The sequence below is a fragment of the Panthera leo genome, chromosome A1, assembly GCF_018350215.1.
Source record: "Panthera leo isolate Ple1 chromosome A1, P.leo_Ple1_pat1.1, whole genome shotgun sequence".
Classification (NCBI taxonomy): domain Eukaryota; kingdom Metazoa; phylum Chordata; class Mammalia; order Carnivora; family Felidae; genus Panthera; species Panthera leo.
This window is the reverse complement of record NC_056679.1, coordinates 204188841-204202768: the sequence shown is the minus strand read 5'-3', so window position 1 is coordinate 204202768 and position 13928 is coordinate 204188841. Positions and strand designations below refer to the sequence as shown.

The 13928-nt window shown below is 42.2% G+C and overlaps 1 protein-coding gene across 2 annotated transcripts in view; it reads left to right on the top strand.

Moving 5' to 3' along the window:
- Positions 1 to 13928, top strand: part of NIM1K (NIM1 serine/threonine protein kinase) — a 63830-nt gene that overhangs the window by 5959 nt on the left and 43943 nt on the right. The gene's annotated exons all lie outside the window — the stretch shown is intronic.

Here is a 13928-nt window from a genome sequence, read left to right as displayed (position 1 = left end):
AAACATACAGGAGCATGTATCCCTTTGAATTAATGTTTTTGTATTTTTGGCATAAACACCCAGTAGGGTGATTTGTGGACTGTAGAGTAGTTCTATTTTTAACTCCTTGAAGAACCTTCATACTGTTTTCCACAGTGGTTGTACTGGTTTGCATTCCCACCAACAGTACACGAGGGTTCGTTTTTCTCCACATCCTCACCCACACGTGTTGTTTCTTGTGTTTTACTTTAGCCATTCTGACAGGTGTGAGGTGATATCTCATTGTAGTTTTGATTTGCATTTCCCTGATGATGAGTGATGCTGAGCATCTTTTCATGTGTTTGTTGGCTATCTGGATGTCTTCTTTGGAGAAATGCCTATTCATGTCTTCTGTCCATTTTTTAATCAGATTATTTGTGTTTTTTTGAGTTGTGTAAGTTCTTTATATATTTTGGATATTAACCCCTTATTGAATGTGTCATATGCAAGTATCTTTTCCCATTCAGTGGGTTACCTTTTAGTTTTGTTGATTGTTTCCTTCACTGTGCAGACGCTCTTTATTTTGATGTAGTCCTAAGGGGTTAAGTCTTAATTCTGGAAATAGCTTTGCTGCGTTTGAATCCTGGCTCTGTGACTTACTTACTTACTATAAATGTGACCTTGGGCACATAGTTTGATCTCTTTGTGCCTCTCTTTTTTTTTGGGGGGGGGGGCATAATAACAGCAGGTACCTTCTAGGATTGTTGTAAGACTTAAATGAATTGGCTCATGTAAAGCTCTTAGAATGGTGCCCGGCACAAAATAAATGTCATTGTCGCTAGTATTATTGTCAAAAATACAGAAATAAATGTTAAAATGAAAGAAATAATTATGTATAAATCTCTCTCTAATCCTGTGTATAATCCCAGCTAGAGAGATTATCATGGTTAACATTTCAGAGGGTTTTTTTTTTTTGGTAGTTAAAAACAAAGAAAAAAAATTGAGATACCATACATACAATTTTATTTGTTGCTCTTTCCATTTATCTTTATGTTTTGAGCTTTTTCCCTTGTTGTTGGATAGTCAGTATTCTCTGTATGACATATTTGTTTTCTTTTCTGTATTGATCCTAACACAGAGCCTTACAAATTAGGCCCTCAATAAGTACTAATTGTCTGTGAAGCCAGCCCTTTCTTCTGGACCCTTTGGGCTTGGGGCAGGTGTAAAGGGAGTTCCTCCCATCATGAATTTGAGAAGTCCCCCTGCAACTAAGACAGGTCTTATCTTTTCCTACGCAATAAAAGCATTCTGGAGATGGCACCTGAAAAGTGTGGATTCAGCAGAATGAGGGAATACTCGTGTGAAAATATGATGGAGGAGTGGGGGGTGGCATGGACAAGAACCTGAATGGAAGTAGCGAGGCATGACTCAGCAGGGCCACCAAGCTGGGAGGTGTGGATCTTGGCACATGCACAGCAAAGGCCAAGAGAAATGGCCTGATGTTTTGGTTTTCCCTCACAGCCTCAGTGATTAGTTGAGGCTAGGAAGCCAGTGAGAAAGCTTCTGTGTATAGACACTTTCAGAAGTCTGGCCTGCTTTGATCTCCCCCATCTCCTCCTGAGAGATCTGACCCAATTTGGCTCTTCCACAGTACATGACAGTCGCCTGCCTGCTTTCCTCACACAGGACACGTGTGGCCAGAAACAGTCACTTAGCAACTCTTTCACGGTTTTGGAATTAAGCCTTGAGCAGCCCCAGTGAGGATTCGTGTCTCCTCAGAGCACTGCATGTAGCATGGAGGCAAATTTGTGTTGGCGTTTTTGTGTTCTGTCATGTTGCACATGCCAGAGAGTTACTATATCCCAGGAAGCAAAGATGTTATTCAGAAGAGTGTGGACTAGGTGGCTGGCTGTGGCCGGAGACATTTAACAGTTTATTTAGAGGAGTACTTCTGTCTTGCTTAAACTCAGGCTTCCTTAAGAATCACCCTTTCTGGGGGCACCTGGGTGGCTCAGTCAGTTAAGTGTCGACTTCAGCTCAGGTCATGATCTCGCGGTTCGTGGGTTCGAGCCCCGCGTCGGGCTCTGTGCTGACAGCTCAGAGCCTGGAGCCTGCTTCAGATTCTGGGTGTGTGTGTGTCTCTCTCTCTCTGCCCTCCTCCACTTGCACTCTGTCTCTCTCGCTCTCTCTCTAAAAAATAAATAAACATTAAAAAAAATTAAAAAAAAAAAAGAATCACTCTGTGTAGCACATGACACCCACGTGAGAACCATTCTGTGTGGTCTGGTGGCTGCTGTCTGCCAAGGAAAGTCAAAAAGATTTACCAAAGCTCTAAAACAATTGCATTGGTTAATATCTATAGAAAACAGGGCATGACACTTTCAAAGGTTACTATATAGCAATGCTAAGTAAGGATGCTCTTGGCTTAAACCTGTTTGTCACACTGCTAGAATATTCAGTGAGTTGCTGATCAGTGACTTAAAATTCTTCTGTTCAAGATTTTGTGCAAAATGCTAGATTATTTTGTGAACGTTGCCCACAGAGACAACGATTCAAATACAGACTATTAGTTCCATTCTTGGTTAACAAAATACACTCTGATCATATTTATTGAATCATGAGGATTTCTTTTAAAGCCTTTTAAACTTGGGGTGCCTAGATGGCTCAGTCGGTTAAGCATCTGACTCATGATTTCGGCTCAGGTCATGATCTCACGGTTTGTGAAACTGAGCTCCGCATCAGGCTCTGTGCTACAGTGTGGAGTCTGCTTGGGGTTCTCTCCCCCCTTCACCCCCCAGCTCATGCACTCACACGGACTCTCTCTCAAAATAAATAAATATTTAAAAATAATAAAGCCTTTTAAACTTTTCTGAGCTTTTAGTTTAGACAAATACTCCTCGGACATAATCAACACCACCAGTTCGTGAGCTGGTGTAGAAAACGAAGAGGTACAGATTTGCTCACCCTTTATATAAATGCCTCAAATTCAACAAGACATTTTAATTTTTTTTAACGTTTATTCAATTTTGAGAGAGACAGAGCACAAGCGGGGGAGGGGCAGAGAGCGAGGGAGACACAGAATCTGAAACAGGCTCCAGGCTCTGAGCTGTCTGCACACAGCCCGATGTGGGGCTCGAACCCACAAACCACGAGATCATGACCTGAGCCGAAGTCCGTTGGTTAACCAACTGAGCCACCCAGGCGCCCCAACAATACATTTTTAGATGCCGCGTTTCCCTGTTTTCCTCACCTACGTTTCCTTACCTTAGTACTTGCTTGCCTTCAGGCCTCATCTGCTTCAGGAAGTTTTCCCTACACATTCACGACACGCTAGCTGTTCTCTGAGCACCCACTCTCCTGTGCGCATCTCTAGCCAACTGCTTTGTCCATTATATTTAACTGGTCTGTTTATGTATCTACTTTGTCCCGCCAACGGATGACTTATTCTCATCCACATGGCTCTTGGCGAGCACCTCAGACGGTTGGCATAAAGTAGGCAGGCACTTAAAAATAATGTTTGCTCAACTGGACATTTCATTGATGTTGACAGAATCTTCCATAATAGAGTGTGAAGGTAGTGACCTCACATTGCTTAGGGTGGCAAGAAGGTCAGGGAGAATCATCTCGCTTTCATCCTTCTTTCTAGCAACATCTTTTCGGGGGATTGCCTGCGACACTCACGGCTCCTGCTCGTGAGACCAGGTAACACAGCAGCATCTGTTGTGTGTGAGGCACAGGCTCTGAGGTCAGAGAGGCCTGAGCTGGAAATCCAGCTGATATTTCTTGTCTGTACAACTTTGGACAAGTTATCAAGTCCTTCTTGCGTTCAGTTTCTTCATCGTAAAAATGAGGGTAAATTGCAGGCAACTTTCAGGGCGGTTGTAAGGATTAAAGAAAATCTGTATCAACTAATTGGAACCAAATATAGTAGCTATTCTAAGTTAAGGATGCTTTTGGCTGCAAGGAATAAAAAGAGGCTTATTAGCTTGGCTAAAAGAGGTTTATTTTCACGTAGAAAAAGAGATCTAGATAGGTGTCTTGGTCTGCTCAGGCTGCCATAACAAAATACCATAAAATGGGAGCCTTAAACAACAGAAACTGATTTTCTCACAGTTCTGGAGGTGGGAAGTCCGATACCAGGGTGCCAGCACGCTCGGGTTCTGATGAGCACTGTCTCTGGCTTTCAGATGGCCACGTTCTTGCTGTGTCCTCACATGGCAGAGAGAGGGAACTCTCTGATCTCCTAAGGACACGAATCCCATCGTGGGGGCCCTACCCTTGTGGCCTTATCTAAACCTAAATCCTGTCTCCAAATACCAACACACCGGGGCTTAGGGCATCAACGTGTGAATTCTGGGGAAGACACAATTCATATATAACGAGAAGCCATTGATAGCTTTGTTTTAGTTGCCATCAGAGACCTAGTTTATTGCTATCTTTCTGCTCTGCCATTCTTCCGAAGTCTTGCTCTCATGGTTATCATTTCAGTGTGCTTAGCTGGCCACGAAACCTCCAGACAAGGTCCACACAGGAAGAAAGGGAAAGGAGCTGGGCCACTTACAACTATGCCATTTTATCGGGAAGCATAAGATATCGAAAATCCCTTACTAAGGTCCCATTTGCCAGAACTGTGTCTCCGGGCCAGCCCTAGCTGTTGGGGAGAAAGAGCACGGGGGCCTTCCAGCTTCTATAGCAGAAGTCGAGGAAGGGAGAAAAGAGTTAGGAAAGATGTTGAGTGAGCCAGCCAGCAGTGGCTCGTCACTTATTGATAGGGTGCTCATATGTCCCAGTTTGCCAGCGACAGCCCTGGTTTGCACCTGTTGTCCCAGTGTGATTATTAATAGCAACCCCTTCTATTCTCAAAAGTGTCTTGGTTTGAATGACAAATGCTATGTTCATTCCACTTATTGAGCGCTTGCTATTTACTGTAGGCTCTTATTAAATGGTAGTTATTAATAAGATAGAAGGCAACCATACGATAAATAATAAGCCAAGATTACGTGTGTGGCAAATGCCTGTGATGCCACTTCGTAATATGGGATACAATACTACGATATTGATTTGGCCTAGGAGTGTTTTGAGGACTGATGACGCAGACTAGAAAGCCACTTACATATTAAGGCAGGTATACTTTTCTGCCGTCACAAAATTTATCAGAGAAATTTTGCATATGAGAAGAAACATTATTTTATCTTCTAGATTATTCTCTTGTGGAGAAGGTAGTAGACTGTGACCTTGGGCTATTTAGTAATAAAGCCCTCCTTAATCAGGAGAAAATATTTGTATCTTCCAAATATTCTTTCGAGTTGATTTAAAATAAAACTATTTACTTAACTGTTTATTTTTTTCCCCCTTAGCTCGGTTTTAAAATCCTAACAATTTGTTTTACAAATGCATATATTCTGTTGGGCTGACACAGTGGAAACAAACAAATTAAAGAAATTTGGTTCTTGTTTTGTCCCTGGCCACCAGTTAGTAAGTCTCTTTCCTCTCTGGATCTGTTTCTCATATACAAAGTGAGAGATGAAATAATCGTGGGGGGTCCTCTACTTTGTGTTCCTAAGAGTCCATAGGTGTGTTTGGGTCATCAAGGGAAACCAGGAAACAGCCAATCTGCTTGCGGCCTCAGGTCACTTTGGTCTGAGGATGTGTTAAGAAGTAAGGCTGCAGAGGAAAACTGACATGAGGTCACAAATCGCATGCATATCCATCCAGCCAAGCAACTTGCCATTCATTTTTGGCAGAAGGAAGGCGTTTCCTAAACAGCATGGAAGGTCAGCGGTACTTGATGGGCTGGAGGGAAGAAAGACACGGAAGGAAAAGACTTGTTTTATTCCGGGTTCTGAATTCTTTACACGTTCAATGACCTAACATCTCTGGTCCAAGGAGCAGAGTGGCCGTGAGGCGTAACTCACCTGTCCCTGGGTTTGTGTTCTGAGAAATTCTAGCAGCACGTCACAGGTTAATAGTTTTGACACAGTGTGCTGTTGGTGGTTCAACCCCAGCCCTCCCACCCCCATTCTGCTGTGATAGGTATCCCCCGCTTTTCTAAGTTCACATTACACCATCCCGCTTTTACCAAAAAACCTACATCGGTACCTGTTTTCACTCACTGAGAGAAATCTGCAGAAGATTTTGGCTTTTATGAAAAAAGGCGAAAAGTGAACATGCATTCAGCATCGGCTTTGCCGTGAGCCTCTATGGGGGCAGTACACCCGGAACAGTGGCAGAGGCCACACCGAGCTCCTTCCTCGGGAACTACACTGGGCACACGAGCATCACAGAGCTTTGAGCTATTGTCTGTGAGCATCTGTGCTTTGTCGCAATTTATTTTGAGCATCTGCTAGCAAAACGTGTCCCAAAGGATTAGAAAAGCCCAAGAAGGGTATTTTGGGGGTCTGGGAATGCTAAAAAAAAAAAAAATCCCATAAAAATGAATGGTAATTACTCCTTCACTTTCTGCCATGTCAGCTTATGAAAGGTTTCATACGAACCCTCTACTTTTGGAAAGTGGGGGAAAGCTGTATCTCCTTTCTAAATGACATCACCAATGTTCTACAACCTTAGTTCCTTATTACTTTTATTTTTGAAATGAAAGATTTAGAATCTAGATAATTTGCCTGCTCAGTCAACCCAACCAATTTTTGTTTAGATTTTCTCATGGGAAATAATTTTATCAAATAGCTGAAGAGATTAGTATTCCAATGTCCTGCCGCCACTTTTAGGAGTAACTGCACCCTGGATTTTGATATCTAGGTTGCTTGTTGAAACAGCGATGCCTGATTGATATCTTCAAGGTTCTAAGGACTGCTGTTCCGAGGTCATTCCACGCTCCCCATCCCTGACCACCTTCAGTGCGGTTGGCAATTATTTTGGAGTTTTTTTTCTCCTTATAAGTCCTCATTGGCACTTCCTTTCCTACCTTATCTTCCCCCTTCCTAAAAACTCATTTATTTTTATGAAATCTTCCTGAGGTAGATTTTGATTTTCTCAACTTTTTTTTTCTTTAGTTTTTTAAAATGTTTATTTATTCTGACAGAGAGACAGAGTGCGAGTGGGGGAAGGGTTGAGAAAGAGGCAGACACAGAATCTGAAGCAGGCTCCAGGCTCTGAGCTGTCAGCACAGAGCCCAGCATGGGGCTCAAACCCACAAACTGAGATCATGACCTGAGCCAAAGTCGGACACTTAACTGACTGAGCCACCCAGACACCCCATCTCAACTTTTCAACTTGTCAGGTTTCCAATCATCTGCTGAACGTTTCCTGTTTTACCTAATTCATGGAAATGCTGAAAAAGATTCCCCCCAGTTCCATGCCCAGTGCAACTCATTGCCTTGTCCAAAATTGCTCAAAACTCTGGGTTTCTGCGGCTATTCTGAACCACCCATATGTAATAGTTTTGCTCATACCTCTTTTAGAAGGTTTAGATGTTTGCAGTACCAGTCTGTGTTGTGAAACTCAAACAGGTCTGCTTGCACGTGGGTGCCATGGAACAAAAGACCAAATATACCGTTTTAAGCATACCACCACGCAAAAACAGAGAACAGTGGAGATTTCGACTGGAATCCCTTAAGCTTATAGGTTCGTTTGGGGGAGAGTTTACATCTTTATGATGTTGAGCATTCCTTTACTAAACATGGTGTCTTTCCATTTATTAGAACTTCTTTTTTTTTTTTTTAACAAAGTGGCAGTTTTTTTTTTTTTAATTTTTTTTCAACGTTTTTTATTTATTTTTGGGACAGAGAGAGACAGAGCATGAATGGGGGAGGGGCAGAGAGAGAGGGAGACACAGAATCTGAAACAGGCTCCAGGCTCCGAGCCATCAGCCCAGAGCCTGACGCGGGGCTCGAACTCACGGACCGCGAGATCGTGACCTGGCTGAAGTCGGACGCTCAACCGACTGCGCCACCCAGGCGCCCCCATTTATTAGAACTTCTTTTATGTTCTCCCATAAGCTTTCATAATTTTCCTAATCTATGTCTCTCTCAGCTCCTTTATTGGATTTATGCTTAGGTTTCTCAGGAATTTGATTGCTACTCTTGTCAATGGAATATATATTATTTCTTTATTGTTACCAGAGTATTATCAGTGAATACGAATGTTACTGGATTTACACTAATCTTGTGTCTAGCAACACTGTTAAACCTACTTATTAGTTCTAACAGTTTCTGAGTAGGGACTCTGGGATTTTCCATGTTTAAAATATGTGTCTGAAAATAAGAATAATTTTATTTCTTTCTTTTCAATATTTAGTTATCGCCTTCTTTCATTGGCTAGAGGTTCCAATAAACATTGAATAGAAGCAGGACTGGAAGGCATCCTTGTTTTCTTCCTGACTTTGTAGGAAGAGACAGCTCGTTGTTGTTTTTTTTAAGTTTATTTATTTTGAGAGAGACAGAGATAGCACAAGTGGGGGAAGGGCAGAGAAAGAGAGGGAGAGAGAGAGAGAATCCCAAGCAGGTTCCATGCCGCCAGCGCAGAGCCTGGTGTGGGGCTTGAGCCCACAAAGCCGTGAGATCATGACCTGAGCCAAAACCAAGGGTTGGACACTCAACCGACTGAGCCACCCAGGCACCCCAAGACTGCTTCTGATATTGAGCCACTTAAAAAGATATTTGCTATAGGTCTTTGGTAGATAGGCTTAACTTGCTTGAGCAAGTTCCCCTCTGCACCTAGTTTGCTGATATTTTATTAATAATGAGTGTACAGTTTTAGCAAATGTTTTTTCTGCACCTGCTGAGATACCCTTTTGCTTTTCTCCTTTAATTAATTTATGTGCTTAATAAAATTTGTACATCTTCTGTTGTTAAGCAAGGCTTATATTCTTGGGAGACATTTTATTGAGAGATGCCTTTATAAATATATTGTTGGATTTGATTTAGTACTACTATTTTATTTTACATTTTTGATATCTATGGTTAGGGAGTGAAATTGGCTTATAATTTCACTTTCTTGTAGAGGCTGCCAAACTTTCAATCGGTATTCTATTCCAAAATGACCTGAGTTGTGGTTGTAGCTTAAAGTATAGCTTGTTTTTTCTATGGTGTGTACATGTATAGCAAGGATTGCTCTTATTTATTTATAACCTCCTTTGAGGCATTAGGACTCATTTAGCAATAATGATAATAATCATGACCCATTTTGAACTTTCTCACTATAGGTTGTCATTCAAAAGCACAGAGTTATCTAGAGTTTCATCAAGTCAATTTGGCTGCTTTGCAGTGGTGATAAGCCCATTACGAAGTTGGGAATGAAGAAAAAATTAATTTGTGTATTAACTGTTACTGATGTTGATCGGGCCCAGTGGTTTATCCAAAAACAAAGAATACTCCTTTCTGATTCTCCTGCCTGCCCTCGCTACTATGGCTGATTCATGTCATGCCCAAGTCTGGACTTCGTGGTGGTTGCTGGTTCCCTAGAGCATTAAGTTCCACAGTAATATACACCAAATAGAGGCAGCAAATGGAGTCAGGTAGGCTTGGGTCCCTTGCTCTCCCTGCTACTTGCCAGCTCGTTGAGTTTGGACAAATTCTTTCACCTCTCTAAAATGTTAGTTATTCATCAGAGCAACGGGAATTTTAATATCATCAAACAGAGTTTGTTACAATGATTAAATCCATAATAGAGTGCAGTATCTGGTATAGTGTAAACGCTTAAAAGAAGTACCTTTATTTTTTCCACTGTTAGAATGAATAAAATGCTAACAATACTATGCTAACACCAACTGAAAGTGTGGCTTCTTTCAAATGCCCTTCAAAAGGTGCTATTAGTTTGCAGTTTATAAGTTTCTGTTACAGTGCCTTTCACATATTATGTCTTAATCCTTTTTCTTTTAAAAAATATTTATTTGGTGCCTCTCATATCTTAGGGTTCGATGCTGGGGAATATTGAAGATATGAGATAAATAAGCAGCAGAGATCAGTCTAGAGAGACAAAATACAATTAAAATATGAACTGATAGAATGTAAGATGTGGGATATCAAGATGGAACATAAGATATGGGAATATCAAGATTGAACTCAGTGGGACTGAGGAAGAAGCAACTAACTGTCTAGGTAAGTAGAGCAAAGAAAACATGAAGAAGGTCATATTTCAGTAGGGTCTTAAAGGCTGAAAGAGGTAAGGAGCAAATGTGTTCCAGTCCTAGCAAGCTAGGTAGGTAAAACTACCCCGGCAGGAAAAAGATATTTTATGATAGGAAAAGTAAAACTTCAAGAATAAATTGCATAATTGATTCTGATCTCAGAACTTCCCTTCAGGGCTGGATATTTAACTATGAGTCTGAGCCTGTGGGAAGGAGAGCAGGGATGCCTTGGAACCCTGGGTAAACACTGACCCTCTGGTGTCCTAGAGGTAAGATTTAATTCACTGCTAATTAGTGTTGGCTTTGGCTCCCCTGGGGAAGTATAAACATAAAGAAGGAAAGGAGTGGGGAGAAGGGCAAAAGGCAAGTGCATGGATGTGTATTTTGCAGAACTGCTCTGGAGGAATTGAGAAGTGCAGAGAAGGTCTTGAAAATAGAGCAGGGATTATTTCGCATGCTTTAAAATAAAGCAAATTCTGCTGGAGGCTGCTAACATATCACACCCTAAAAATAAAAACAAAGGAATATGGAGCCTTTTTTATTCTTACTGTGATCATTTTAACCTTCCAAAAGGAAGCCATAATTGGGCTGTTTTTATTGTCTGTGGGCTGGAGCAAATGCTGGTCTGTAAACATTCTGATGCTTCCAACTCAAATAGCCTTCTTAGGAATGTCTACCCACATTTGAGGTGTGCTTCACTGGGAACCTTAGAATGTTGTAGAAAAACAACAGGGCATCTCACCAAACCCACAAATGTTTCAGAAATTTTCCAGCCAGAGTTATTCTGGCTGGGGGCACATGTAACAAATGTGCCCTTGTTTCAAGAGAAGATACTTCAAAGAGTTTTGGGATTTTGTTTGGTTGTTTTCAATTTTTTTTTTTTTGCCTTTATATTTTCTTTATCATAGAACAGTTGTTTTAGTGTTGTGGTTGCTGTTGCTGTTGTTTTTCCACCAGAGAAGTATATGAAAGAAATATCTATTTCTGTATCTTCTGGGATCCACACTACCCTTTAAAATATCTGCACAACTCAGATCAATTCACGTGGCATTTATGAACTCCTCCTGGGTACTCGGTGTCCAGAATCCTGAAGTTAATAAGATTGAGGACTTGCCCCATAGAACCCCACATTCCAGTAGGGAGGACAAATATGTACACAAGTAGCACAAACACTAGACAGAATGTGAAGATGTTCAAGGAAAACACAGAGTTCATGTGGGAAATACCAGAGGAAGAGCTGTGTTCTGCCTGAAATATCGAGAAGAGAAGAGAAGAGAAGAGAAGAGAAGAGAAGAGAAGTTTGAATAATAAGTAGAATTTTAACCATTAGACTATTGAAATAAGAAAAAGAATGGAATTAATCTCTTGTAAAACAAGAATTTAAAATAATTGTTGTGCTTACCAACAAAATAACTCTGTTTTAATTTGTTTACTCATTCATCTATTCCATAAACAAGTATTGAGTACCTATGATGTGTCAGGCACTATTTAGAGAGAGAGGTGAATAGAACATCCTCCCTGCCCTCAGTACCCTTATTGTCTAGACAGATAGAGATGTTCACACAAGAGACGGATGTGCACAGACAGGCGCATGAAATACTCTGAGAGTACCACAGACTTAAAGGAGTCGAGGAAGACTGCACAGCGGGGTAGAGTTTGGAAGGTTCGATGGGGAACAGGTTAAAGAAAACAGTCCATGTAGAAGGAATGTCATGTACAAAGGCTTGGAGGCGTGAAGCAGCATGGGGTGCTTGTGGGCCCTCAAGTATTTTGATGTTCTCAAATATAGCGCTGTAGGGGAGGAAAAGTGCTCCTGGACCTTCCTAGAGTCCTTGGCTGGGTCTGAAAAGTAAATTGACAAAGATTAACAGGAGAAGAATGTACACATGTGTTCAACCTAAGTTTGATGCGACATGGGAGCCTTTACAAGGAAATGAAGACCTACAGAAACAGAGCTGAGTATTTTATGCTGGGTTTGATGAGGAGTGGACAGTCGTGGAAGAACACTATGATAAGTCAAGTGCAGTGGTCCCCCCCTTATCCGTGGGTTTGCTTTCCACGATTTCAGTTACCTGAGGTCAAGTGGGGCCCCGAAGTAGAAGATTCTCCTTCTGTCTTATCTGCAGAAGGTCAAGGGTAGCCTAATGCTAGGTCACCACGCCTATGTCATTCACCTCATCTCACCACACAGGCGTTTTATCATTTCACATCTTCACAAGAAAGGTGAATACAGTCCAGTAAGATATTTTGGCAGACCACATGCACATGGCTTTTATGACAGCATATTGTTGTAATTGTTCTATTTTATTATGAGCTATTGCTGTTAATCTCTTACTGTTCCTAACTTATAAATTAAACCTTATCATAGATATACACATATAAGAAATATCATAGTATCCACAGAGCTCAGTAGTCTCTGTGGTTTCAGACATCCACTCAGGGTCTTGGGACACATCCCCCAAGGATAAGGAGGGACCACTGTATGAGGTAAGTGTATAAATTGGGGGAAGCTTAGCAAGGCCTAATTGTTAGGATTCTAACTGGTGCCCCTTGTCTTCAGAGATAAGGATGCTCCTTTTCTTCAGGTACAGGGAGGGCACCCCTCACCTGAAGATTTTATAGCATGTTTCAGGGGAGAAGGAAGTCAAACGGACTCTCCTGCTTAAAATACTCAATATATCAAAGTGCCGTATTTGGGGTAGCATGCCCTGAATCCTATCAGGGCATATGGAGTGGGGCAAGTGGGAGCAGGGGACATGAGAAATAAGACTAGAAATAAAACCAAAAGCCAGATCTCGAAGAGCTTTCTAGACCATGCAGTGGAGATTGAATTCCACCCAATATTGATTTTAAATTTTGTTTAAAAGTTTACTTATTTCTTTTGAGAAAGACAGAGTCAGCACGAGTAGGGGAGGGGCAGAGAGCAAGGGAAACAGAGAATCCCAAGCAGGATCCGCACTGCCAGCACAGATCCCAATGTGGGGCTCGAACCCACGAAGCCGTGAGATCATGACCTGAGCCGAAACCAAGAGTTGGATGCTTAATCAACTGAGCCACCCAGGCGCCCCTGTTCCATATTCATTTTAGTGAAGTTCGTTTAAGCAGAGCAGTAATACCTAAATTTTAGAAAGCTCCTGCAGATGGTTTCCTGGAGGATAAAGTGGAGCGGGGAAAGACAGCATGCAGGAAAGGCTGTCAGGAGGCTGTTTCAGTCAGCTAGGTCCAGGGCAGGATTTAGACCATTAGGGGGCAATTGCCCTCATCAGCCTAACGTGCAATTTAGAATTTAGGCAAAGATAACCATAAAATGCCTAATAAAGTGCATGATCTGATTTTGCTTATGATGATTATTGAGATGCCTTGAAAAAGATCAAATTTCAAAATATTTTAAGACTTTTATTGGCTCGTCCCTGCATGTGCCTCTCCATCTGCTGTGGGATCCAGTCGTGCAGGAGTCAGGCCGATGGGTGAAAGGACTGGGGTGATATTGAAGTGGGGGGGCTTACAGGACTAGGTAAAGGGAAGAGAGAAACCTGGGATGGCGCTTAGATTCTGACCGGGCCCACAGGGTACTGGCCAAGCTCTGCCTTTGGAGTGCTACTGCCCCTCTGAGGCAGGCACACCTCTCCCATCTGTTCCCCCTGCAGAGTCCCTCGATGTTTTGCACTTCGTCCAGCCTCCAAAGGGTGTTTTAAAATGCCCTCCTCTGGGGACCCTCACAGACTTTAAAATCCTCAGGACCAGATTCAGCCTCTGACACGACCACCATTTCAGCACAGCTCTGTCATGAGGCTCCTGACTCAAGTTGGCTCAGGAGAGGAGGGCTCAGCAGGGCCTCCCAATCCTCTCACCCATCGCTTGTCCCCCCCTGGCACGTGCTCCTCCA